The sequence below is a fragment of the Carcharhinus amblyrhynchos genome, chromosome 6 (genome assembly GCF_965287045.1).
Source record: "Carcharhinus amblyrhynchos chromosome 6, sCarAmb.v2.hapA, whole genome shotgun sequence".
Classification (NCBI taxonomy): domain Eukaryota; kingdom Metazoa; phylum Chordata; class Chondrichthyes; order Carcharhiniformes; family Carcharhinidae; genus Carcharhinus; species Carcharhinus amblyrhynchos.
The window spans coordinates 44465998-44492296 of NC_137329.1; the positions used below are offsets into that span (position 1 = coordinate 44465998).

The 26299-nt window shown below is 41.3% G+C and overlaps 1 protein-coding gene across 8 annotated transcripts in view; it reads right to left on the bottom strand.

Annotated features, from left to right (window-relative positions):
- The window catches only part of dagla (diacylglycerol lipase, alpha), a 379214-nt gene that overhangs the window by 259798 nt on the left and 93117 nt on the right, over positions 1-26299 (bottom strand). For 7 of the 8 annotated variants that reach the window (XM_080190329.1, XM_080190325.1, XM_080190324.1 and 4 more), the window contains one exon: positions 12846-12986. The gene's annotated coding sequence lies outside the window, so the exon portion shown is untranslated. Of the gene's footprint in view, positions 1-10427; positions 10534-12845; positions 12987-26299 lie in introns of all 8 variants that reach the window. The other variant, XM_080190326.1, reaches the window with a different exon arrangement.

A 26299-nucleotide genomic window follows, 5' to 3' on the forward strand; every position in this document is an offset into this window, starting at 1 on the left:
GTGATCAAGAAGGCGAATGGAATGCTGGCCTTTATAGCGAGGGGGATACAATATAAAAGTAGCAAGGTCTTGCTGCAACTGTACAGGACATGGTGAGGCCGCAGCTGGAGTACTGTGTGCAGTTTTGGTCGCCGCACTTGCGCAAGGATATTTTGGCCTTGGAGGGAGTGCGGAGGAGGTTCACTCGGCTGATACTGGAGATGAGGGGGTTAGACTATGAAGAGAGACTAAATAGACTGGGTCTGTACTCGTTGGAGTTTAGAAGGATGAGGGGGGATCTTATAGAGACGTATAAGATAATGAAAGGGATGGATAGGGTAGAGGTAGAGAGATTCTTCCCGCTCAGGAAAAACAGCAGGACTAGTGGGCACAGCCTCAAGATTGGGGGAGGGGGGGCAGTTTAGAACGGAGTTGAGGAGGAACTTCTTCACTCAAAGGGTGGTGAATCTCTGGAATTCTCTGCCAATTGAAGTGGTGGAGGCTGCCTCGTTAAATATATTTAAGTCATGGGTAGATAGTTTTTTGACAGGCAAGGGAATTAAGGGTTATGGGGAGAGAGCAGGAAAGTGGAACTGATCCACTTCAGATCAGCTATGATCTCATTGAATGGCAGGGCAGGCTCGAAGGGCTAGATGGCCTACTCCTGCTCCTATTTCTTATGTTCTTATGTTCTATGGAGATAGAGGTATATTGAGAGAGAGAGAGAGAGAGAGAGAGCGCGAGGGAGAGAGAGGGAGAAAAAAAGAGGGAGAGAGAGAGAGCAGCCAGTGGTATAATCCTTGGAACAAGAACATAGTATTAGCCAAGTATCAGTTCTGCTGGAGCAAGCCATTTACAGCGTTTACAGCTGGTTATCCATTCCTGCAAAATCATAAGAATAACACAAATATATTGTACTACATTAGACTCCTTAACAGGGTTGTCAGGATTAATAAGCAAGCACAAGATTAGCACAGTAAGAGGGTCTAGAATAGGAGATGCAAAGAGGATATTCCAGTCCTTAGCTGTAGTTTATATGAAGCTGTTCCACCCAATCAAGTCTTACATGAAAAATCATGCTAGCACTTAAGATTTTCTTTTCATCTATACAAATAGAATACTAAAATCCGCAAAGCCATTTTATAAAGGAAAAATAAGATGTACTTAATGAGAATTGATGTGATTTGCTTTAATAAAGACACGTTGCATAGCAAAAAATAGAAAAACTGCCACTGTATTTGCTGTGGCAAGCACCCAATGGCAGGTTTCTTTTAAACAGTGTGCCATTATTGATGTTGTACCCAGATGAAGATGAATGTTCAATTTATGCACTGTTCAATGCTTCAAAATTTTTAAGGTAAAATAACAAACTGTCTTTTTGCCTAACTTTGTCCTCTTGCCTCACCTTCAATATTCAGCGTTTTTGACTGCCATGTTGATCTTATCATTTCACGTTGCTAAAGAAACTGATCCTAATTTTAAGCAGCTAATAAAGTCAATCCCACGTTTTTATCAGGTTCAAGCTCAGCAAAAAATGGCTTCATCTTTTAAGGATGCAGCTGTGGTTCTGATCATACATCTCAAACTAGTCATTCTAATCTCCCCCTGCCCATTCCCTGCACAAACTCTCCTTTCCCATAGATCCCCAGCCCCATCACAAACTCTCCCTCTCTTCATAATGCAACTTGGCTCTCGCACATTCTTGCTGCCTACAAATCTGCAACTTAACCCCGCACACTCTTCTCCTCCACTCCCCATCTCATCACAGTCTCCCCCCACCCGTCACACTCTTGCATTCTCACATCCACACTCACCTCACTTGCCTGGGCTCTTCAAGACAGCTTGCCTCACTCATTGTAGCTACTGCACCTCTCCCTCACCTTGGGGCATTGTTGCATGCCTGTTCCTGGCCTTTTTCCGCTACTGCCCGCACCAAGCACAAACCTGTTCACCTTGCCTGCATGGTGGCTCATCAGGGTTGACTCGGCAGTTGCACCTCATTGTTGCTAGCCTGGGTTTGCTCGTGCCGCTGCCCAACACAAAATTGTTCACTTCTTCATGGCTTGATTCACAACCCTCAGCAGCCTCTTCCTCACCTCTCATTCCGGTATCATGTGTGTCTAAAGTTAACAGTTCGTCATCAGTTTTCCCACTCTTCCAGATCACCAGAGTCTAATTTCACTCTACATTTGCTGCTGATAGGCTCAATGGGCCCATCAGCAAATGTGGAGTAATCAACCTTGGGTTGGATGCCAGTGCCCACCCTCCAAATTGGTCAGGGCCATGTGCCTAGGCACGATGTGTTTCATTACAAGTCCACCCCGGCACTCACCACTCTGTGGGGCATGGCTCAACTTGCTCAGCTGGCCTTTCCTTTTGTGCACTGTGTTAGAATGTAACCAGAGACATCACTGTATAGGATGTAATGTGATCAGTGGTAACAAGCTATAAGAATCAGCTGGCCCAGTAAACCATTGAACCAATTACAGAATGATGTGATGGGCAGCTGACCACTATAAATAAGAACCTGTTGGGAATTGTGGGGAACTTGGATTGGCCCAGGGCAGGACCCCAAGTTTGGAGTAATGAAGTTTCTTTATTAAACCTTTTCTTTAATTTATAAACTGGATTAAGTTTTGTTATATTTTTGTAGTCTGCATTTGAAGGATTCCTTCTGAAGAAACACACTGTAAATGAGTTTGTCCAAGATCAATCAGTAGGGATAACGAAATGTTGCACGTCAACTCAATCCTGCAAGAACAGTGCCTGCCGACACCACAAAAGGGACAAACGTTTAGACAGTACAGACACTGCATTTTGGGTCCCTCATTTTCCTAAATGAACTGACTGCTCCTAGCCCTTCACTCTATCATGCCCCCAACTCCACTGTCTGTTCTTTCCTGGACGCCTCTTCTACTCCTCTGTGGGGCAGCACAGTAGCACAGTGGCTGGCACTGCTGCTTCACAGGTCCAGGGACCTGGGTTCGATTCCCAGCTTGGGTCACTGTCAGTGTGGAGTTTGCACATTCTCCTCGTGTCTGCATGGGTTTCCTCCAGGTGCTCCTGTTCCCTCCCACTGTCCAAAAATGTGCGGGTTAGGTTGATTGGCCATGCTAAAAATTGCCCTTTACAAGATGTGTAGGCTAGAGGGATTAGCGGGTAAACGTGTAGGGATATGGGGGTAGGGAATAAGTGGGATTGTGGTCAGTGCAGACTCGATGGGCCAAATGGCTCTTTCTGCACTGCAGGGTTACATAGAACATAGAACATAGAACACTACAGCACAAACAGGCCCTTCGGCCCACAAGTTGCGCCGACCACATCACCTACCAACCTACAGACCTATCTATAACCCTCAATCTCATTAAACCCCATATACTCATCCAGAAGTCTTTTAAAAGACCCCAGCGAGTTCGCCTCCACCACCACTGACGGCAGCCGATTCCATTCACTCACCACCCTCTGAGTGAAAAACTTACCCCTAACATCACTTCTGAACCTCCCTCCCCGCACCTTAAATCTGTGTCCTCTCGTAGCGACCATTTCAAACCGGGGAAATAGCCTCTGAGAGTCCACCCTATCTATTCCTCTCAACATTTTGTAAATTTCTATCAGGTCGCCTCTCAACCTTCGTCTCTCCAGGGAAAAGAGTCCCAGCTCCCTCAACCTAACTTCATAAGGCATGCCTCCCAGTCCAGGCAACATCCTTGTAAATCTCCTCTGCACCCTTTCAATAGCTTCTACATCTTTCCTATAGTGAGGCGACCAGAACTGCGCACAATACTCCAAATGAGGTTTCTATGATTTCCTCCGTGCCCCTGACCAAATTCACCACTGACTCATCCCTGCTGGTCCTGAACCTCCATGCAAATGGCCATGTTCCTCCTTTAGCTCGTAGAGTTAAACGAGGAAAACCACTGATCTAACATACAAATACACAAAACCAACAGGTACGTGCTGCCTTTAAACGATCGTGAACAAGATTCACATGTGTTGCTGATTCTATCTTGAAAGTAGAACATAATTTTTAAGTTTTTTGTTAGTAAGGATTCCTAGCATGTAAATGCATTACAAATTGGACTCTGACTGTTCAGCATAATCCATTACATGTTACTGACTTTATCTCTGAATCACAACCCTATGTTGAGAAACATAAACAAGTCATTTGGTGGGGCAGATCTTGAATATTGCTGAAGAAAGACGTGTCAAAGCTTTTTGTCTTGCATTCATCAGAACACTTTGCAGGAGTACTATTATAAGGGGGAAAACAACAATTTATACTGTACGGAAAGAGAGTTCTGATTGGCTGGCAAGTGGATTGGGAGTGGCATTATCATGGAGAATACACCAGTTGACTGTCAGGCACTGCTTGAAATTTAAATCAGGCAACTTGACCATGATTGGTAAAGAGGGATGAATCAGCAAATTCTGTCACTTATTTTGTAAAGCTGAAACAAGCATAATGAGTCTACATTTTCTTTCTGTCTGTAAACGACAGTGCTGTTTATATTCATTTATGTAAGCGCCAGTACACGTAAATATACTACACTACAAGCCTAACAATTGTAACTTAGTTGCCAGTATAATTTTTACCACACTGAGGGTTATTTAGCAAATGCTGTCCAATTGTGAAATCACATTGAACGTAGAAAGTGCTCTCAAGTCATATGCTCCCACAAACAGCAATGTGATAACAATCAAATAATCATTTTTCTTATATTGTTGATTGAACATAAAAACATAAGAAATAGGAGCAGGAGTAGGCCATCTAGCCCTTCGAGCCTGCCCTGCCATTCAATAAGATCATGGCTGATCTGTCGTGTCTCAGTTCCACCTTCCCGCCCTCTCCCCGTAACCCTTAATCCCCTTGCCTATCAAAAACCTATCAACCTGCGTCTTAAATATATTTAGCGAGGCAGCCTCCACCACTTCAACGGGCAGAGAATTCCAGAGATTCACCACCCTTTGAGTGAAGAAGTTCCTCCTCAACTCCGTTCTAAACCGCCCCCCCTTTATCTTGAGGCTGTGCCCCCTAGTCCTACTGTCCTCTCTGAGCGGGAAGAGCCTCTCCACCTCTATCCTGTCCATCCCATTCATCATCTTATATGTCTCAATGAGATCTCCCCTCATTCTTCTAAACTCTAACGAGTACAAGCCTAGTTTATTCAGCCTCTCCTCATAGTTCAACCCCCTCAACTCCAGTATCAGCCTAGTAAACCTCCTCTGCACTCCTTCCAAGGCCAAAATATCCTTGCCTAAGTGCGGCAACCAAAACTGCACACAGTACTCCAGCTGCGGCCTCACCAGTGCCCTGTACAGTTGCAGCAAGACCTCCCTACTTATATATTCAATCCCCCTCGCTATGAAGGCCAGCATCCCATTCGCCTTCCTGACCACCTGCTGCACCTGCAGGCTGGGTTTTTGCGACTCATGCACAAGGACCCCGAGGTCTCTCTGCACCGTCGCATGTTGCAGTTTTTCGCCATGTAAGTAATACTCCTCCCTACCATTATTCCTACCAAAGTGGACAACTTCACACTTGCCAACATTAAATTCCATTTGCCAGTTCCTGACCCATTCGCCCAGCCTATCTAGATCCCTCTGCAGACTTTCCACACCCTCCGCGCAATTTGCCGTTCCACCAATCTTGGTGTCATCAGCAAATTTCGACACCATACACTCGGCTCCCTCCTCCAGATCATCTATATAAATGGTAAATAGCTGAGGCCCCAGCACTGACCCCTGAGGCACTCCACTAGTCACCAACCGCCAATCCGAATAGCACCCATTGACCCCCACTCTCTGCCTCCTATTTGACAGCCAATCCCCTATCCACGCTAACACCCTACCCCCAACTCCACGCCCCCTGACCTTCTATAATAACCTCTTGTGCGGCACCTTATCAAACGCCTTCTGAAAATCAAGAAACACCACATCCACCAGCTCTCCTCTATCCACTGCCCTAGACACATCCTCATAGAACTCCAACAAATTCGTCAGACACGACTTCCCCTTAACGAAACCGTGCTGCGTCTGTTCTATCAAACAATTCTCCTCAAGATGCCTCGCTATTTTCTCCTTGATCACGGATTCTAACATTTTACCTACAACAGACGTTAAACTAACCGGCCTATAATTCCCCGCCTTTTGCCTGACACCCTTCTTAAACAACGGCGTAACATCAGCAGTTTTCCAATCTTCCGGGACTTCCCCGGAATCCAGCGACATTTGGAAAATAATCATCAAGGCATCCACTATCACCTCCGCCATTTCTTTCAGAACCCTTGGGTGCATTCCATCCGGTCCTGGGAACTTGTCCACAATCAGTCCCTCCAGTCTTTCGAGCACTGCCTCTCTAGTAACAATAATGTCATTCAGGCCCTCCACTCCTACCATCTTTCCATCGCTAACTCCCGGCAAATTATTCACGTCCTCCTCCATGAAGACTGAAACAAAAAAGTTATTCAAGGCCTCAGCCATTTCCCCATCCCCTACCACTAAGTCCCCCCTCTCATCCTCGAAGGGTCCAACGTTCACCCTAGTCAGCCTCTTCCTTTTTATCTATTTATAAAAACTCTTACTATCCTTTTTTATATTAAGCGCTAGCCCAGCTTCATAGTTTATCCTACCCTTCTTTAACAACTTCTTTGTCATTCTTTGTTGATATTTAAACCTCTCCCAATCCTCTTCTCACCCACTACTCTTAGCTACTCTAAACGCATCCGCTTTTAATTTAACACTTTCCTTCACCTCCTTCATCATCCACGGATGATTACCTCTCCTCCTACAATCCTTTTTAACCATCGGAATAAATTTCTGCTGAGCACCAAGAAAGATCTCCTTAAAGATCCTCCACTGCTCCTCAGCAGAATACCTTCCAATGTGCTCCCCAATCAACATTCGCCAATTCCTCTCTCATCCTATTGTACTCCCCTCTGTTCAAACAAAGGACACAGGTCCGGGAACCCACTTTCTCCTCCTCCATCTGCAACAGAAACTCCACCATACAACGATCACTCTTCCCAAGAGGATCCTTCACCACAAGGTCCCTAATTCTACCTGCCTCATTACACAACACCAGATCCAAGATAGCTCGCTCCCTCGTCGGCTCCAACACACACTGTTCAAGGAAACTATCCCGGCAGCATTCCAAGAACTCTTCCTCAAGCCCACCGCGTCCAACATGGGTCGACCAATCAATATGCAGATTGAAATCCCCCATAATTATCGCCGTTCCATTCCTGCATGCCGCATTTATTTGCGCGTTAACAGCCCGCCCCACCTCCAGATCATTATAGACGACACCCACCAGCGTCTTCTTCCCTTTGCTGTTCCTAATCTCCACCCACAACGATTCTACTTTCTGCTCTTTGGCTCCTATATCATCCCTTACTATCACCCTGATGCTATCCTTAATCAGCAGAGCTACACCCCCCCCCCCCCCCCCGCCTTTTTCCTCCTGCCTATCCTTCCTAAACACTTGATACCCCTGGACATTCAGCTCCCAGTCCCTGTCACCCTGCAGCCACGTCTCTGTAATGGCCACCAGATCTTATCCATTTGTGCTGATCTGCGCCACCAGCTCATTCACTTTATTCCGAATGCTTCGTGCATTCAGATAAAGTGCCTTCATCCCAGCCTTCACCTGTACCCTATTTGCCGGAACGCCACCAACCTTACTCACACCCCCTACTCCCCTTATTAATGGGACATCCTTGGCCTCTTCCCTTACCTGTACCCTCTCCTTTACTTTAGACCCTGTAATTTCACCTACCCTCGCACCCTCCCCCCCCCCAGTTAGTTTAAAGCCCTATCTACAGTCCTATCTACACGATTCACCAGGACTCTGGTCGCAGCACAGTTCAGACCAACCCCATCCCACCTGAACAGGTCCCACCTACTCCAATACTGGTGCCAATGCCCCATAAATTCAAACCCATTCCTCCCACACCAATCCCTGAGCCACCCATTCACTTCCTTAATCTTATCAACCCTACGCCCGTGTGCACACGGTTCAGAGAGTAGTCCAGAGATAACCACCTTGTCGGTTCTACTTTTTAATTCCATTCCCAGCTTTTCACACTTCCTCCCCAGATCCTCAGTTCGCATTTTGCCTACGTCGTTGGCACCCACGTGTACTACAACGACTGGATTCTCACCCTCCCACTCCAGGTTCCTCTGCAGCCCAGATGCAACATCCTGGACCCGAGCACCAGGCAGACAACACATCCTTCTGTGCACTTTGTCATTGTGACAAAGGACAGTGTCAATACCCTTAACCACACTATCCCCAATTACTACTACATTCCTTTTCACCTTCTCTTTGCCTATGTCCTGTGTCTGCATCACTGTACCATGTGCAGTTTGCTCACCAACCTCACAGCCCTCGTTCTTGTCCACACTGGAAGCAAGAACCTCAAACCTGTTATGCAGATTGAGAGGCTGAGGCATTGAGGGATAAATATTAGTGAGGACACCAGGAATATCGCACCGCTGCCCCTACTTTTCTTTGAAGCAGCAGTCTGGAATCTATTACATCTACCTGAGTACACAAATGGGGCTTTAGTTTAATGTCTCATCTGAAAGATGTTGCAGCATTCCCTCAATACCTCTGATGATGCAGCACTCCCTCAGTACTCTGTTGGAATGTCAGCCTTGATTCTAATGTTCAAGTCCTGGAATGATTAAAGGCTCGTGTGCTAACTGAGCCATGGCTGACCAAATCAAACAATTACCAAAAATATGAAAAGTAATCTTGAAAGATGCTAAATCAGACAAAATGTTTCAAAAGGATATATTAACTAAAGCTTCAACCAATCCCTAAAATTCATACCTTTAATGTTGATCATTAATGTTCTTTAAAGTCAGATTTAATGCTACCATTAAGGCTTGCTGTATGTCAGAGAGACAGTTTGTATTGTTATGATAATAATGTTTTCTTAGAGGCTAGATTTACAAGTTTACGCAAATCAAACATAAACTCTATAGTGAAATTCAGAACTGAGACTGTCCAAGTTAAATATGGATAAATGTAATGAGATCACATTCAGGAGTTATTTTCTCAGAACTTAGGATAACCTAAATTTAGCAAGACAATGTTCTTTTCAAACTTTATTTTTAATCTTTCAAGTGTTGTCACAAAGCCCACAGGACATCTGCTAACATTAAAATTTAACAGACATTCCAATGTGACTAAGTGTTTCACAGGCCTTTCTTTGTCAGGTAAAGAAAGACACAAAGCCAGCATTATAAGTAGGGTCTGCAGGCCCACCACACTGTTAGCAGATACAAATCTCAAAATGAGCAGTGTTCTTGTAGCTTGACATTGAGCATATTGCCATGTAAAAAAAATTATAGTTATAGTAAAGATAAAAACTTAATCTTCCATTTTTTTAACCTCTTTAATTTCTATATTAACATGTCCATGTTATCAGTAATGCATCCTTTCATTCCTAACCATTCAAAAGAGAGCAGCAATAATCAAAGCTTACTTGGAAACAACTGACACCTATATTCAACACCTATGCATGTTGAATATCCTCCATGTATTCCATTCATGGACAATTAACTACCACTTCCTCCATCAATCACGACCCCCAAAAATTGTCAGCAGACTTAACAAAAGCAGAAGCTTAACCAGCATCCTACACCCAGAAGGTGGAACACCAGCTGATCTGAGCCAACATCACATTAAGAACATAATTCATGGAATCATAGAAATTTGACCCATTGCATCTGCACTGACTCTGCCAAAGTATCTTATCCAGGCCCTCTCCCCCACCATCTCCCTATCCCTGTAACCCCACACATTTACCATGGCTAATCCATCTAACCTACACATCTTGGGACACGAAGGGGCAATTTAACATGGATAATCCACCTAACGTGCACATCTTTGGGCTGTTGAGAAAACTGGAACATCAGAGGGAACCCAGGCAGACATGGGGAGAACCTATAAACTCCACAGGCAGTCACTGAAGGCTGGAATTGAACCCAAGTCCCTGGCACTGTGAGGCAGCAGTGTTAGCCACCGAGTCACCTGTCCACCGTTGGATATGGCACTGATGACATTTGGAGAGGGGTCCTGGTCCAGGACCCTTACACTAACATATTAGCTTAAGGTTCCATAGTTAATTGCGGCAGTTCAGTATTTCACGCCAATGGTCATTATTCATGTACAGTAATAATGTAATTAGCCACTGCCTACAAAGGATCACGGGCATCTCTCTCGATTGGGGGACACGGTGGAGTAGTGGTAATATCACCGGCATATTAATCCAGAGATCCAGCCTAATGCTCTGGGGACATGGGTTCAAATTCCACCACAGCAGCTGGTGGAATTGAATTTGATGAATAAATATGAATAGGAAAGATAGTTCAAGTAATAGTGTCTTTGAAACCACCACTGATTGTTGTTAAAAACCCATCTGCTTCACAAGTGTCCTTACCTGGTCTGACCTACATGCAATTCCAGACCCACAGCAATGTAGTTGACTCTTAGCTGCCCTCAGTTCAAGGGATGTCAGCAAATGTTGGCCTTGCCAGAAATTAAATCTCATGAAAGAATAAAGAAAAAGAAATGATTATTCATAACTTGAGGGACACCGCTCCACAAGCATGGGCAAGAATAGGATGCAAGCCTCCACAAACTTGCACAACCGATCTGGGGCATGAATCTACGTTGTTGGCATTATTTTGTGTCATACAATAGTCATCTGAGCTAACAAGCAAGGAATCTAAAGATGGCTGCTGACACCTCACTGGATATTGCAGACAAAAATATCACCTTTACATGATACAATATGAAGACTCAAGAGCTTATCAACAAAATCCAGCTGTCCAAATTTTCTATTCTCTAATTCTCCTCACCTTGTAAAGTAATATATGTGTTTAAACAAAAAGCAGCTAGCACTGGTAAACAACTCCACGCACTGTTAGTAACAAATATAAACACCACCCAACAACACTGGTGTGTTTCAGTTAGGGTAAAGTACACCTGCCGTAAATACAGGGCAATATCTGAATAGCAAGGGTGTAAATATTAACTACTTGAATTTCACCGGAGCATTTTGTTAAACTATTCCATTCAATGGCTGCTTTGCAATTTTCTGCCAACTATTAATTACTCTATGTGTAAATGCAGTTGATATGAAAGTGCTGGAAACATAAATCAGATTAGGTGACATCTAATGCATATATGTTTCAGCTGGCAGCCTTCATCAGAACTAGCCTTTTGCTTATTCTTCCTCTTTCAGATATAGACTGTGCTGCTGTATCTTTCCAGAAATTTGTGTTCAAATTTTAGAACATGCAGAAACTTGGCTGAGCAAAGTACTCTTCTCTGCACTAAACAAAGTTGTAGATTTAAACTTCAAACCAGGACTTGAATACAATGCACTCTGACTAAGTGCTCTCTCTGTGTGAGAGGGCCATTTTTCTGTTGATACGTTAAACTGAAGGCCAGCCTGCTTATGGATATATAAAGAACTCTGTAGCACTTGTTTGTTGAAGAAAAACATGAATTTCTACCAGTCTCATTGACAATATTAACCTCATAAGATAAACAAATTAAATGATTTTTTTTAAACTCTTTCACAGATGTGGGTGTTACTGACAAGGCCAGCATTTGTTCCCCATCCCCAACTGCAAATCACCAGTTGAGAATTTGGTGATGAACCTTGAAGAACTTCACAACATCAGTGATCAGAAGGAGAATTATATCAATGCAAACATAAGCTTTTGTCCTCAGCTTCAAAATATTGTGGATACATTGCAAAAATACTTATGACATCAAAAATTACACTACACCCTCACTGGATGTGATTAAGGCAAGAGATTTGCTGTTCTTCAGGTAGTCATTTTCATTCCTACCAGGACACTCTATAAGCAGCCAAGTAGTAAAATGCACCATGTATGTTCAGACCAGAATTTACAAATTGCATTGGTTATGACATTTCACAATACTAATCCAACTGTATGTCGTGCTTTAGGAAGAACAAAAATTCTGTAAATGTAAGGTAAGTTAATCAAAGTTTAAAAGAGAAAATTTTTTCTGATGGGAACATTTGGACCAACAATGCATTTCAGAATTTTCTATTCTTATTTCAGATCTATGGCAATTTATTTTAATTTCTACAAAGTGTTAAACAAATATATGCATTCTTAATTAATTTTGCTTAAACCTCCTTGAATCTTGGATCATTTAATGTCATTTTAGCTATCTCCTTCAATGGTTCCATTTCATTCAAACTATAATAGACTATCTAATTTCAGAACACATGCAGCATCACAAGTCACAACGGGAAGGCTTGAATTGTTCATGGATGCCAAGAGACTCAACTTGAGTCTGTCATTTACTCACTACAATTTTAATACTAGAGTAATTTAACACAATGTACTAAAATACAGTAGAATTACTTTGTGAAATTCTTAACTCATGCCATTAAAGTGCTCCTGTTTTTAACAATAGGCCTGTAACTATGAGAATTTTACATCACTGAAAACACTCCAAACAAATAAAATCTAACTCCAGAAAGACAAAATTCATAATTGTATTGTTGGCACATTGTATCATAATTCCAACGATCTTGGTAGACAAATTCTTTACATCCACAGTTGTGTTTTACTCAAATCTAAAGACAATCCTTTTTTTTAATTACACATACATAGCTGCAAATTTTCAACAGTTACAACAGTTTTGTTTATCTTTTATTTCAATCCCCCAATGATTGAAGTCCCATTAATAATTGGTGATCGGTGAAGTTTACTTGGCCAAGTAAAAACCAGGTCTGCTCATTCAGAATGAATTATATTCTCAGCAATAATTTCTCAAGAATAACACAAAAAATAAATACAATTCTACTTACGTGATTTTGATTTGATCATCAAGGCACAATTAGTTTCATTTTCTTCCTCTGAACCCAATGCCAAACAGTATCAATCAGGTACATTTTACAGATGATATGCACTGCTGCCCTGCAGGAAATAATATGTATCCAATGATGAACCTAGATGAATAACAAAATATATATCAGGTCACCACTGCATCAACTAATATCTAATTGCATTTCAAATGGTTTAGGTTCTTACTATGACTCAAGTTTCCAAAAATACTTGCCATTTCTTGACATCCAGTACCTCATCAGTATGGAATTCCTTACTTCTCTCAGTCTTTCTTTCCTTCCTACAGTCTAAAGTGTTTTAAATCTGTTTTGTTATCACTCCATCTTCTGAAAGTAGTAGTGTACCTTGTGCCCAACTTTAATCAGGCAGCATGGTGCTTCCAGCTGCACTGCTTCATCTAGGTTGTTAAAACAAAATTGAGGAAAATACATAGAATGGAGGAAGTGTGAGCAGAGGTGTCATTGATAGGACTATCTAGGTAGGAAATTGTGAGGAAAATATGCAGATCTGAAGAGAATGACTGCCAAACATTTAATGGCATGTATGTCACGCAATTACAAATTATTTTGCAGTCATACAGTGTTGTCATCAAAACTCTGTCTCCAACTGAACTGAATACCCAAAGGATGCATTAAAGGGTAGTATTGTGTGTGCATTTGCTGATTACAGCCTTTCTGCATTGGTATCACAGAACACATTTCTCAAATGTTGACAGTTGGTTTGCATGAAGTGGAAACCAATTCTAGAATTAGATGGTTCTGTTAGTTTTTGTCTGGCAAAACTGTGCTCTGTGCATGTGCCAGCTGGTCAATGATACTGTGCCCATTGATGAAATTTAAAACATGGGATTGTACTGCAGCTGGTTAACAACTGATTCCTTATTCAAATCAGATCATTTGAGTGCACTCTATCATTAGTTGCAATCTGTTTGCATGTTTTGCACCGGCTTAAGTGAGGAGTCAAAAGAAGTACACAAACTTTCGTTGTCAGAAAGCTTCCTGCTGCCAACACAGTAATAATAGATATGGTTCTAATCTTCCGCTGAATATGTTCTGTTCTCTTGCTGAGATAGACACTTCAGAAGCGGTTCAAAAGACTCGGATAAGACAAACTTCCACAGTAACACATACTCACCAGAGTTTGGAAATCTCCATGTTTCAAAGAGCAACTAAAACACATTTATTTTAGAAATAATCTAATAATTTGCAGTTATTGTATCAAGAAAGCAATCATTTAATTTTCACTTTAACAGTGGCCATTGTGTTGGGATATGTACATAAAAGCACAGCAAACTTGTATGTCATTCTTTCTGGAAACTAATAGCTGGAAAAATGAAGTTGCATACCTAAATGAGAAGAAAATACCTTGCCTCGAGTAGACTGCATTAAAGTTTTGCTATTTGGTAATATACCTTATGCCTCTTTTTATTGTTTTTATACTTATTTTGCAAACAGAATGCTTCTAAATCAATATTAATAATATTTGCAACATAGAGTTCCCTCTACTCTTCTGTACCCTATTCAGAACAGCACCATCCACCGCACTGGAGTGATCTTTCTTGTTCACCAGATTGTGCTCAGGTTTGTCCTGACTAATGACCTCTACTGCCAAATAAGAGACACTCTATACCTATCTACCCTGACTTGTCTCAAACTCTGATCCCAAGAATAAACAAACAATGCAGTTACTCAATGCATCGCCTTGTCCCTAAAAGCTAATCTCCATAAATTTGGTATTATTTTGCAAAATCCCTATGAATTACATATGTGATTGCACACCAAATGCTGACAACGCAAAACTTAACATTTTAATGCAAATACACATTTCTCCTGACAATCGTCGTTCACAAAAAGCCCCAAATAGTAAATTTATAATGGGAAAATAGTTTATTATTGATAATTGAAATTGTAGTAAAGGAGACAGCCATTTGATCTATACTGTCCGTACTATTGTTTGCTCTATGACAGTTATCTAGTCTAATGACATTTGCTGCTATTCCACCAAAGTCAACAGTCTTTTCATCAACTTTGAAAGGATAAACAAAAAGAAAAAAGGGGGATCCTTGAGAATAAAGGATGATATAAGGAAAGTAGTAAGGAAGGATTTTGACTCAACAGAGCAAGATGACAACTCAGCTGATGAAGCTAAGAATTACAAGGGACAGAAAAGATTGGTGGGAGTAGATTATATGCCACCTAATAATACTATTCTGCAGGATAGACTATCAATAAATAATAGGAGTTTGCAATAAAAACAATCCAATAATCACGGGCGATCTTAACCTTCATATGAATATAGGTTAGAATTAAATGAACAGAACTATTTTGGAAGATAAATTCATGGAGTTTATTCAAGACAATTTCCCAGAACAGTAGGTTGTGGAACCAACCAGATAATAAATGATCTTGTTTTGAATAATGAAACAGGGTTAATTATCATCTCACAGTAAGAGATCCTCTGAAAAGAATGATCATAATGATAGAATTTCACATTGAGTTTGAATGGATTATACACATTCAAAACTAGAGTATCAAACCTAAATAAAGAGAATCACATAGGCATGAGGGGTAAGTTGGCTGATGTAGTTTGGGAAATTAGATTCAAACACAGAACACTAGGTAAGCAACAGCAAACATTTAAAGGAATTATTTATAATTCTCAATTAACATATGTTCAATTGAGCAATAAAAACTCCATGGGAAAAGTGATCCATCCATAGCAAATTAAAGAGGTCAAAAATAGAGTGAGGCTAAAAATTAAAGTGGTCAAGAATAGGAGTTAACTAAATGGAATGAGAGGTGATCTAAGTAAAACAAAAACAATTGTAAGACAGTTTGATAGAGCAGATGTCAAATGCCCATTTCTCCCAGCTGAAGAGTTGAGAGCTAATAGGTACAATCTCAGGATAAGAGAACATAAGAACATAAGAAATAGGAGCAGAAGTAGGCCATCTAGCCCTTTGAGCTTGCCCCGCCATTCAATAAGATCATGGCTGATCTGTCGTGTCTCAGTTCCACCTTCCCGCCCTCTCCCCATAACCCTTAATCCCCTTGCCTATCAAAAACCTATCAACCTGCGTCTTAAATATATTTAGCGAGGCAGCCTCCACCACTTCAACGGGCAGAGAATTCCAGAGATTCACCACCCTTTGAGTGAAGAAGTTCGTCCTCAACTCTGTTCTAAACCGCCCGCCCCCCCCCCCCCCCCTTTATCTTGAGGCTGTGCCCCCTAGTCCTACTGTCCTTTCTGAGCGGGAAGAGCCTCTCCACCTCTATCCTATCCATCCCACTCATCATCTTATATGTCTCAATGAGATCTCCCCTCATTCTTCTAAACTCTAACGAGTACAAGCCTAGTTTATTCAGCCTCTCCTCATAGCTCAACCCCCTCAACTCCGGAATCAGCCTAGTAAACCTCCTCTGCACTCCCTCCAAGGCCAAAATATCCTTGCCTAAGTGCGGCGACCAAAACTGCACACAGTACTCCAGCTGTGGCCTCACCAGTGCCCTGTACAGTTGGAGCAATACCTCCCTACTTTTATATTCAATACCCCTCGCTATGAAGGCCAGCATCCCATTCGCCTTCCTGACCACCTGCTGCACCTGCAGGCTGGGTTTTTGCGACTCATGCACAAGGACCCCGAGGTCCCTCTGCACCATCGCATGTTGCAGTTTTTCGCCATGTAAGTAATACTCCTCCCTACCATTATTCCTACCAAAGTGGACAACTTCACACTTGCCAACATTAAATTCCATTTGCCAGTTCCTGGACCATTCGCCCAGCCTATCTAGATCCCTCTGCAGACTTTCCACACCCTCCGCACAATTTGCCGTTCCACCAATCTTGGTGTCATCAGCAAATTTCGACACCATACACTCGGTTCCCTCCTCCAGATCATCTATATAAATGGTAAATAGCTGAGGCCCCAGCACCGATCCCTGGGGCACTCCACTAGTCACCAACCGCCAATCCGAATAGCACCATTGACCCCCACTCTCTGCCTCCTATTTGACAGCCAATCCCCTATCCACACTAACACCCTACCCCCAACTCCATGCCCCCTGACCTTCTGTAATAACCCCTTGTGCGGCACCTTATCAAACGCCTTCTGAAAATCAAGAAACACCACATCCACCGGCTCTCCTCTATCCACCGCCCTAGACACATCCTCATAGAACTCCAATAAATTCGTCAGACACGACTTCCCCTTAACGAAACCGTGCTGCGTCTGCTCCATCAAACAATTCTCCTCAAGATGCCTCGCTATTTTCTCCTTGATCACGGATTCTAGCATTTTACCTATAACAGACGTTAAACTAACCGGCCTATAATTCCCTGCCTTTTGCCTGACACCCTTCTTAAACAACGGCGTGACATTAGCCGTTTTCCAATCTTCCAGCACTTCGGAGGCTGGCCATTTAAGACTGAGATGGTGAAAATTTCTTCAGAGGGTTTGAAATTCTGTATTCAAGTGGCCTGTGTTTGCACGCATATTGCATATATTTAAGGTGGCAATTCATATATCTTTGGACTCGAAATGAAACAAGGAATATGGAGTTTGGGTGAAAGTGTTGAGTTCAATGATTAGGCAGGAGCAAAATACTTTGAGAGTTCTTCTTGAGATTTTCTCGAGGGTTTTTTGATTTTCACATGATCTTTGAAGGTTAAATCTCCATTAAAGGATATTAAAGAAATAAGAGGCTCAATAGTCGGCAAGTAGTCAAGAACCCAGCAACAATTATATAGTCCTCCTTCATTCAACCACCAATCCTCCTCCAGTGTCTGTCAAAAAAAGCAACTCGAGGCCTAAAAGTTGGTATTTCCTAGATTCCCAACACATAAAAACTCTTCTAAAAAAACATGCATAATAACAGCCAAAAATACTCATTTACAGACAGGCACTTCTATAGCAGAATCACCTGAAAAAAAGTAAGGGTTTGAAAAACAAACTGGTTTTATCCCGCAGTCTATTTTTGTCCGTCCTGTACACTTCGCTACTTTAAACTTATTCACAACATAATTTATTGGACAAATATAAACGAAGATAGCCATTGGGAGGTATTTGGTTCTTGTTATTTCAGGCGTAGTTTGCAAACTTGAAACCCAGATCCAATAGGATGGTTTTAGAATGGAAAAAGATGAATTTGGAAATAAGACAGCTTATTTTATGTATGCTTATTATACAATACAATAACATATTATGTACTTATTTATGTATTAATGTGAAAGGGAGAAATGTCACCTGTTGCTGGCACATACACTCAGCTGTTCTAAGAGACCGCATTCTCCCAACAATCCCCATCTCTCTCTTGCTCAGTAACACATGGAGCTGCTTTATCTCCACTAAATCTGTTGCCATCTTGGCCTCCCTCTCTGGCCCAGATCTGTAGATGACAGTGTCATGATCCCAATTCTCTTCCCATCTTTGTCTTTTATATATAAAATAGGAGGGTTCTTGTAAAAATAAGGGAGTTAGAAGGTGGGGAGGGAACTGGCTATTTATAACTAATTAAGAAAGACTCATCACATCCTACCCCTATCCCTCCACTTAGCCTACCATCTGCCAGAAAAACTCCTTCCCATTTCAATTATTTAAATAAATATAATACACAACTCTAAAAGGATTGTAATAAAAAATAGGGGGAGGAGGGTGTCAACTATCCAGCGACTCTTAAATTCTGAGGTTATGCTCTGAACAGAATTGTTTCTATTTCTATCTTCATGTCGGAGAAAGTTGTTTTTTTGACACTATCAATTCCCCTGTTTCTCCATGTTGCTGCTCCAACTCTTCCCAGTCATAGTTTCCCTCTCCACCAGTTGCCCTTGGACGTGCAGCCCTTCACAGAATCTGCCTCTCCCATACTTGCTGCTGCTTCTCCTGTCAATCTTTGCACGTTTACCTGTTGTCAGCAAGGCATTCGCAATTGTTCAATTTCAGATCTTGGAGGAGCCACCTCGTAAACTAATATTGTATGGGGCCAGCCTTGCTTGAATTTTTCACCCTTTTCTTTGATTCCTCGCAGACTACTTGCAATCTTTGAGATCAAATCTCCCTGCACCCCTGTATATTTTGAACCCTGGCAGAAAGCTTGAGGGAGTGCAAGGACCACTTCTGTTTCAATTTCTTATGCCCTTAAATGTTTATCCAATTCCCTCTTAAAGGTTGAAACTGACTATTTCAACAATAGCTGATGGTAACGGTTTTCATAATTTAACAGCACTTTACATAAAACACTGCATGCATACATTAGCCAGAAATCACAAATAAACAGTTAAGAAACCATACTAAATGAAGGTGAGGAAAACAGTAACCTAAACTTCCAATAATAAATAACTAAAAACTTATAGAAATGCCAATCTTCGATGTCAGATAAATTTATCAATGAACAAAAGCAATCAAGCCAACTAAATTACCTATGCAATATTTTTAAAACCATTCAGCTCCAATTCTCTTTTGGTAACTGAATTTTGTGTCCAAATTAATGTCTGATGTATTGGATTATAAAAACTATATATTTCACAATACAATTAAGTTTATCTACAAAAAGTGTCTTTTATGTATTTGATTGGCTTGGTTAATGTTATTTTCCACTGAAGGCACATTAATCTCTCAAGATCTGGATCTGAAGTTGATACTTTAAGATTATTTTCCTGTTAAATTTTAAGGATATTCTGTCACCTGACAGAGCATTGACAGAATTCCCTATCACATATCAATAATTTTTTTAAAGGGAGCAGATGATTGAATCAAAACGGGAAGGGAATATGTTCTCAAGCTTCTGAGTTTCTATAGACTTTTCCAAGTAATTTCAAAACAAGCTGCAGAATGATGTTTTCCAATAGTTTCATATAGTCGAATATTACATTTTTAGTTCAAGACACAGGAGAAATTAACCATGGATTGTATGTGCAAGAGAAAGAAAGCTTTGCAGAAAGCTCAAAAAAAACTTGTTAAATATGGAATCAGTGAAAGTAATCCTGAATCAATCAGATATACATGGAATCCAAAATTGTTCACTAACAAGGTTTAGGGAAAAAACACTTGTTTGATCCACCTGTGTGATTCCACTCCCATGCCAATATGGTTGATTCTTTAACTGCCTTCAGAAATGGCCTACCAAGCTACCCAGTCACATCAAAACTGCTAGAGAAAGTGGAATAAAACTGGATTACTCACTTGGCTGTGCCCTAAGCATTAAATTAGATCACAATGAAGACAAGGTTGGGCAAGCCAATCCAGCAAAGAATTCCTGAGAACTGGTCCACAGTTAGGGAATTGGCTCACAGACTAGTCACGCTCATATAAATGGAGCAATAAATAAGTTTAAACTTCTGCAAATAAACAATTGCTGCACAGGAAACGAATGAAGGCAAATGAAACTCTCAAAACACCCTTCATCATATTTTGAAATTACAACATTGCACAAATTGACCGCAAAAAAAGAATCCTTTTCTTAACTGACAACCTGCTGTCAAACACACCTAAACTCTGTATTACCATTGTTGCACAAGTTCAACTATTCATCTGTCTTTCAGATTAAGCAGCATAGTATAACTGTCAAAACGGCTCTCTCACCGGCAAGAGGCTGCGTTCATGGATTTCACAGACTTCAGCTGAGTTGCTGTAAACTAGGGCTTTGCCAAAGGACAATTGCTCAAATGTATTGCAACATTCTTAGATATGGTGGGTATATTAACACATCAATTCAAAACAATGCAAAAAACATGGACACTAAGTAATGAGGAAATAGCTCCAATGGATTTAAATTCTACAACTTGACCAATTGTCTTTTTTTTAACTCCATCGATAGCTTAGACATTTCTGAATATTTTTTGGTAGACAGTATTGTTTGTTACATTTATGTTTCTTAAAGACATTAAAAGTCTGCAAGTACAATAGTAGTGAGAAAAGATTAAAGGGATGAACTAGCTGGCAATAGGTAAAGAGACAGGTCGAATACCTGATACTTCAAAAATACAAATGAGTCATTGAAGCACATTAATAAATCTGATTGTACTGGGCACAGGTGTCAAATGGTTCAATAATCAAGGGTGGCACAGTACTTAGCACTGCTGCCTCATAGCGCCAGGGACCCAGGTTTGATTCCAGCCCTGCGTGACTGCCAGTGTGGAGTTTGTACATTCTCACCTGGTTTCCACCACAGTCCAAAATTATGCAGGATAGGTGGATTGGCCACACCAAAATGCCCCTTTAGCCCCAAGTTGTGTAGGTTTGGGGTCTAGCAGGCTAAATATGTTATGGTTACAGGGGTGGGGGGTGGTGGGAGGTGAATGCGTTCAGGTAAAATAGTCACTGCAGGCTCAATGGGGCAAATGGCCTTCTTCTACACTTTAGGGATTCTACAAAAAAGGGAACCATGGATGTTCAGGCTCTCATGCTCTACCAAAGCTCTGATGAAGGGTGATCCAGACTGTGATTCAACGTATTCAACGAAACATTGGCTCTATTCTGTCTCCCCAAATGTTGTCAGAGCTGCTGAGATTGTCCAGCATTTTCTGTTTTTGTTGTTGTGTGCCCTAACCAGGAAAACCTTATCCTTGTGATTTTGAGGCCTTATCCTTTTGTGTTTTCCTCTCAGTACTCTCTGATAGACAGTAACTGCTCTATACTTTCCTGGAATTCAAACCCAAATACTTTCACAGTATCAGCCAGGGCTTAGTTGGTAGCATTCTCACCTCTGTGTCAGTGAGTTCAAGTCTCGCCCCAGAGACTTGAGCAGAAATTTCTAGGCTCTAGCGTCCAGAATGCTGCACTATTGGAAATGCCACCTTGCAGCTAAGACGTTAAACTAGGGTCTCAACCTGCCAACCCAGTGCTGTGGGATCTATGTCATTATTTTTAGGAATACGGGTGTTGTCCTTACTATCATGGTCAAAATTCATAACTTAATCAACGTAATTAAAACAGATTATCTGGTCATCATTACAATGCTGCTTATAGGAACTTATTGTTTTCAAATTGGATGTCGCATTTCCCAGGTTGCAACAATGACTAAAACTGTAAAGACATTAGGACAACCTGATTTTGTAAAATACGCAATTTACATTAACTTACATCCATAGCTCAACATCCAATTCATCAAAAGCCACATCACAGGATAGCCTCAGGACAATCTTATTTTAATAAGCTCATTGTTTCTTCACCATGGATAGGCCTCTAACTGAATTATGGGTATACTTATTTAAATAATCAGACCTAGTGGCTGAGTAACATTTCAGCTGAATCTTAGAATACATTGAATCGCATAAAGGATAATGCTTCCATCATTTTAAAACAGTGTATTACACAAATTATTATTAACATTGTCACTGTGATCAGCCACTACTTAATTTAAAAAGTATTCACAAATAAGTGTAGAGTATGCTTCATGTAAACTTGCGCACAGAGCAGGTCCTGTCAACGGAATTAACGAGAGATCTCAAGACTATTTTGTACATTGACCTTGGGGCAAGAAGCAATTTACATCACCAAAATCCACAAATAGGACCTGCCCTGGTAGGCCCACCATGTCAACCTGTTCATGCCCTACCAAACTCATTTTCTCCTTTCTTGACTGCATTCTCTCTGCTCTTGTCCTGTCCATTCCCACTTATATTTGCGATTCCTCTGATGCCCTACGCCACATCAACTTCCAGTTCCCCGGCCCAAACCGCCTTCTCCTTACCACGAATGTCCAATCCCTCTAAATCTCATTCCCCACTAGAATGGCCTCAAAGCTCTTTGCTTCTTCTGACTACCTAAGAAGTGATTACTAGCACTTACTTCTCGCAGGGGTTATAATGGGCAACCAATCTACTATTATCGCTTTGACTCCATGCCCATAGTTGGAAGCTCCATCCAATGTTACTTAAATATGGGACATAAAGCTCTAAAAGAAAACTCAACAAAAAAAAAAATACTTCTGTTCTGGTAGTCAGCACAAAGTTAAAGCTGCAGCCATTTGAAGAGGAATGTGTACAAGCTGGCATCATGTAGTTTATTGATGAGGTACAAAACTAACGAGTATTCCTCAAAGATTATAAACAGTGAATGACAATAGTGACTTTTTACTTGATCGTAACATCTACCCAAGTCCCTCTCACAGCAATGTGCTTAGCCCAATACCATTTCTCATTCATCAATGGTCCAGCTGTTGTAATCAAAAGAGCTATTTCGAAAGTGACTAGTTTCCTACCTTAAGGTCAGACACAATCAAACTACTGCAGACAAATACTGGTTATGTAAATAATATAAGAACAATTCACATCAACTTCAGTAGAGAAAATCAATTTAATAGTTGTTGTCTACAGATCTTTACTAGGACTACAAGTTCACTTGTAGTGAGTGAAAGAAGAAATCAAAGAAGAAATAGCGAGGCACCTAGAAAGGAATGGTTTGATAGAGCAGACGCAGCACGGATTCGTCAAGGGGAAGTCGTGTTTGACGAATTTATTGGATTTCTATGAGGATGTGACTAGTGCGGTAAACAGAGGGGAACCGGTGTATGTGGTGTTTCTAGATTTTCAAAAGGCGTTTAATAAGGTGCCTCATAAAAGGTTGCTACAGAAGGTTAGGGTGCACGGAGTTGGGGGTAAGGTGTTAGCGTGGATAGAGGATTGGTTGTCTAATAGGAAGCAGAGAGTTGGTATCAATGGGTGCTATTCTGATTGGCGGTTGGTGACCAGTGGAGTGCCGCAGGGATCGGTGCTGGGGCCTCAGCTATTTACCATTTATATAGATGATCTGGAGGAGGGGGCTGAGTGTAGGGTGATGAAATTTGCTGATGACACGAAGATGAGCGGTAAAGCAAATTGCGTGGAAGGTGTGGAAAGTCTGCAGAAGGATCTGGATAGGCTGAGCGAGTGGGCGAGGACTTGGCAGATGGAGTACAATGTTAGCAAGTGTGAGGTTATCCACTTTGGCAGAAATAATAGTAGGAGGGATTACTATTTAAAGGGCGAAAAGCTGCAGCATGCTACGGTGCAGAGGGACCTGGGGGTCCTTGTGCATGAGTTGCAAAAACCCAGTCTGCGGGTGATCAAGAAGGTGAATGGAATGCTGGCCTTTATAGCGAGGGGGATAGAATATAAAAGCAGGGAGGTCTTGCTGCAACTGTACAGGGTACTGGTGAGGCCGCAGCTGGAGTACTGTGTGCAGTTTTGGTTGCCGCACTTGCGCAAGGATATTTTGGCCTTGGAGGGAGGGAGTGCAGAGGAGGTTCACGAGGCTTATACCGGAGATGAGGGGGTTGGACTATGAAGAGAGACGAAATAAACTGGGTCTGTACTCGTCGGAGTTTAGAAGGATGGGGGGGCTCTTATAGAGGCGTATAAGATAATGAAAGGGATGGATTGGGTAGAGGTAGAGAGATTCTTCCCACTTAGAAAGGATAGCAGGACTAGAGGGCACAGCCTCAAGATAAGGGGGGGTGCAGTTTAGATCAGAGTTGAGGAGGAACTTCTTCACTCAAAGGGTGGTGAATCTCTGGAATTCTCTGCCTGTTGAAGTGGTGGAGGCTACGTCGCTAAATATATTTAAGTCACGGGTAGATAGGTTTTTGACAGACAAGGGAATTAAGGGTTATGGGGAGAAAGCGGGAAAGTAGAACTGATCCACTTCAGATCAGCCATGATCTTACTGAATGGCGGGGCAGGCTAGATGGCCTACTCCTGCTCCTATTTCTTATGTTCTTATGTTCTTACTTCAGTTTCTTCACCGAGAATGATATTCTATCCACAATTGGGGAAATAATGTTGAAAAGATGATGCAAAAGACAGCATTGTTAAGAAAGCTCAGTACTGTTGGTATTGTCTGGTAGCTAATGCTGATCTACACTGTGACCATACTTGGTAGGTTACAGGGAAAACACATTACTTGCTATTGTACCACAGTCTAAAAGATTGTACAGCACTTTTTAAAAAAAAACAATAATTGCTAATTCTATGTCATAATACATCTGTGTAATATATTGAAAAAACATGGCCAGGTTGCTAATGACCTCTAGAAGATTACAAGAGCTATTTGAGCTTAAATTTTCACATCTTGAGTGGGTAGAACTTGCTAATTAAGTTGTACTCTTTCTTTCAATGTAACAGATGTTTGGTCTTATTCCTGTGGTCAAAGAATTCTGTGCAGACTTATTTTGATTTCTTGTGTTGTGATTTTTTTTCTGTTGTAAATTAGTAGATGCACTGCAAAACACTGGAACTTCCTGTGCCAAGTCTGGCGTCATGGCAACAATCAGGTTATGAAGCTATCATGCTTGCTTCTGTTCTATGTAAACGCCAGCTACCATAAGTACCTAAAAAGGCAAGTATTTCACTGTGTTAATTATGATCCAACATAGACCAAGATCATGGTAAAGAAAGCAGTCAAAAATATATTATTGTTGTGACAGTTTCCGCAAATATTAACTATTCTTTTAAAAATTCATGAAAATGCCTGGAAAATATATCCGTATTATTTCAGTAGCCCACTTTGCAGTCCATAAACAAAGCAGATTCAATTCAAATACAAGAGGTTATATTTTATTCTCCCATTGAATGCATGAGAAGAATAACTATTGTATACTAATTTTATGTTCATAGTCTGAATAAGTAATGAGCATTGCATGAATTGATCATAGTGACACTGCATCTGGATGAATTTATTTGATTACAAAACAAACAACAGTTGCTGTTCATATTGAAATATTTACTGCAAACTGAGAAACAAAATAATAGATCTATCTTGTAAGTTTCTGCTCATGAAACACCACGGTAACTGGAATTAGTACATAAAAGCTGTGGACAAGGCAATCATGGAGTGTTGACATTTCAGCATTTTTAGGAATAGTTTTACATCAAATCTCCATGTTCAAATTGTAATTTTTGTATATTCTTTATTTTTAAACCAAACTTGATTCTAATATTAACTGATTGCAAAAACTGGGGAGGTGGTGACTAATGGTATTTTTGTTGGATTAGTAATCCAGAGACCCAGGGTTCAAAATCTCTGGGGACCCAGGTCCAATTCCCACCACAGCAAATGGTGAATTTTGAATTTGGAATTAAAAGTCAAATGATGACCATGAACCATTGTCTACTGTTGTAAAAACCCATCTGGTTCACTAGGAAACTAGCAATCCTTACATAGTGTGGACCATATGTGACTTAGCAAGGTGGCTGACTCTTAAATGCCCTCTGAAATGGCTAAGAAAGCCACTCAAGTTGTATCAAACTGCTGTGAAATCCATAAAAGGGAATTAAGTCAGATAGTTTCGACCTGGGCACCAGTGAGGTGGGAGAATGCAGGCTCAACGTCCATTACCAAGAATGGCTCAATCAAATCTTAAAGGACATAACTGCTAGACTAAGTTTGTGGCATGTGGCGAGGGAACCAGCAGGCAGGAAAAGCATACCTGGCCTCATCCTCACC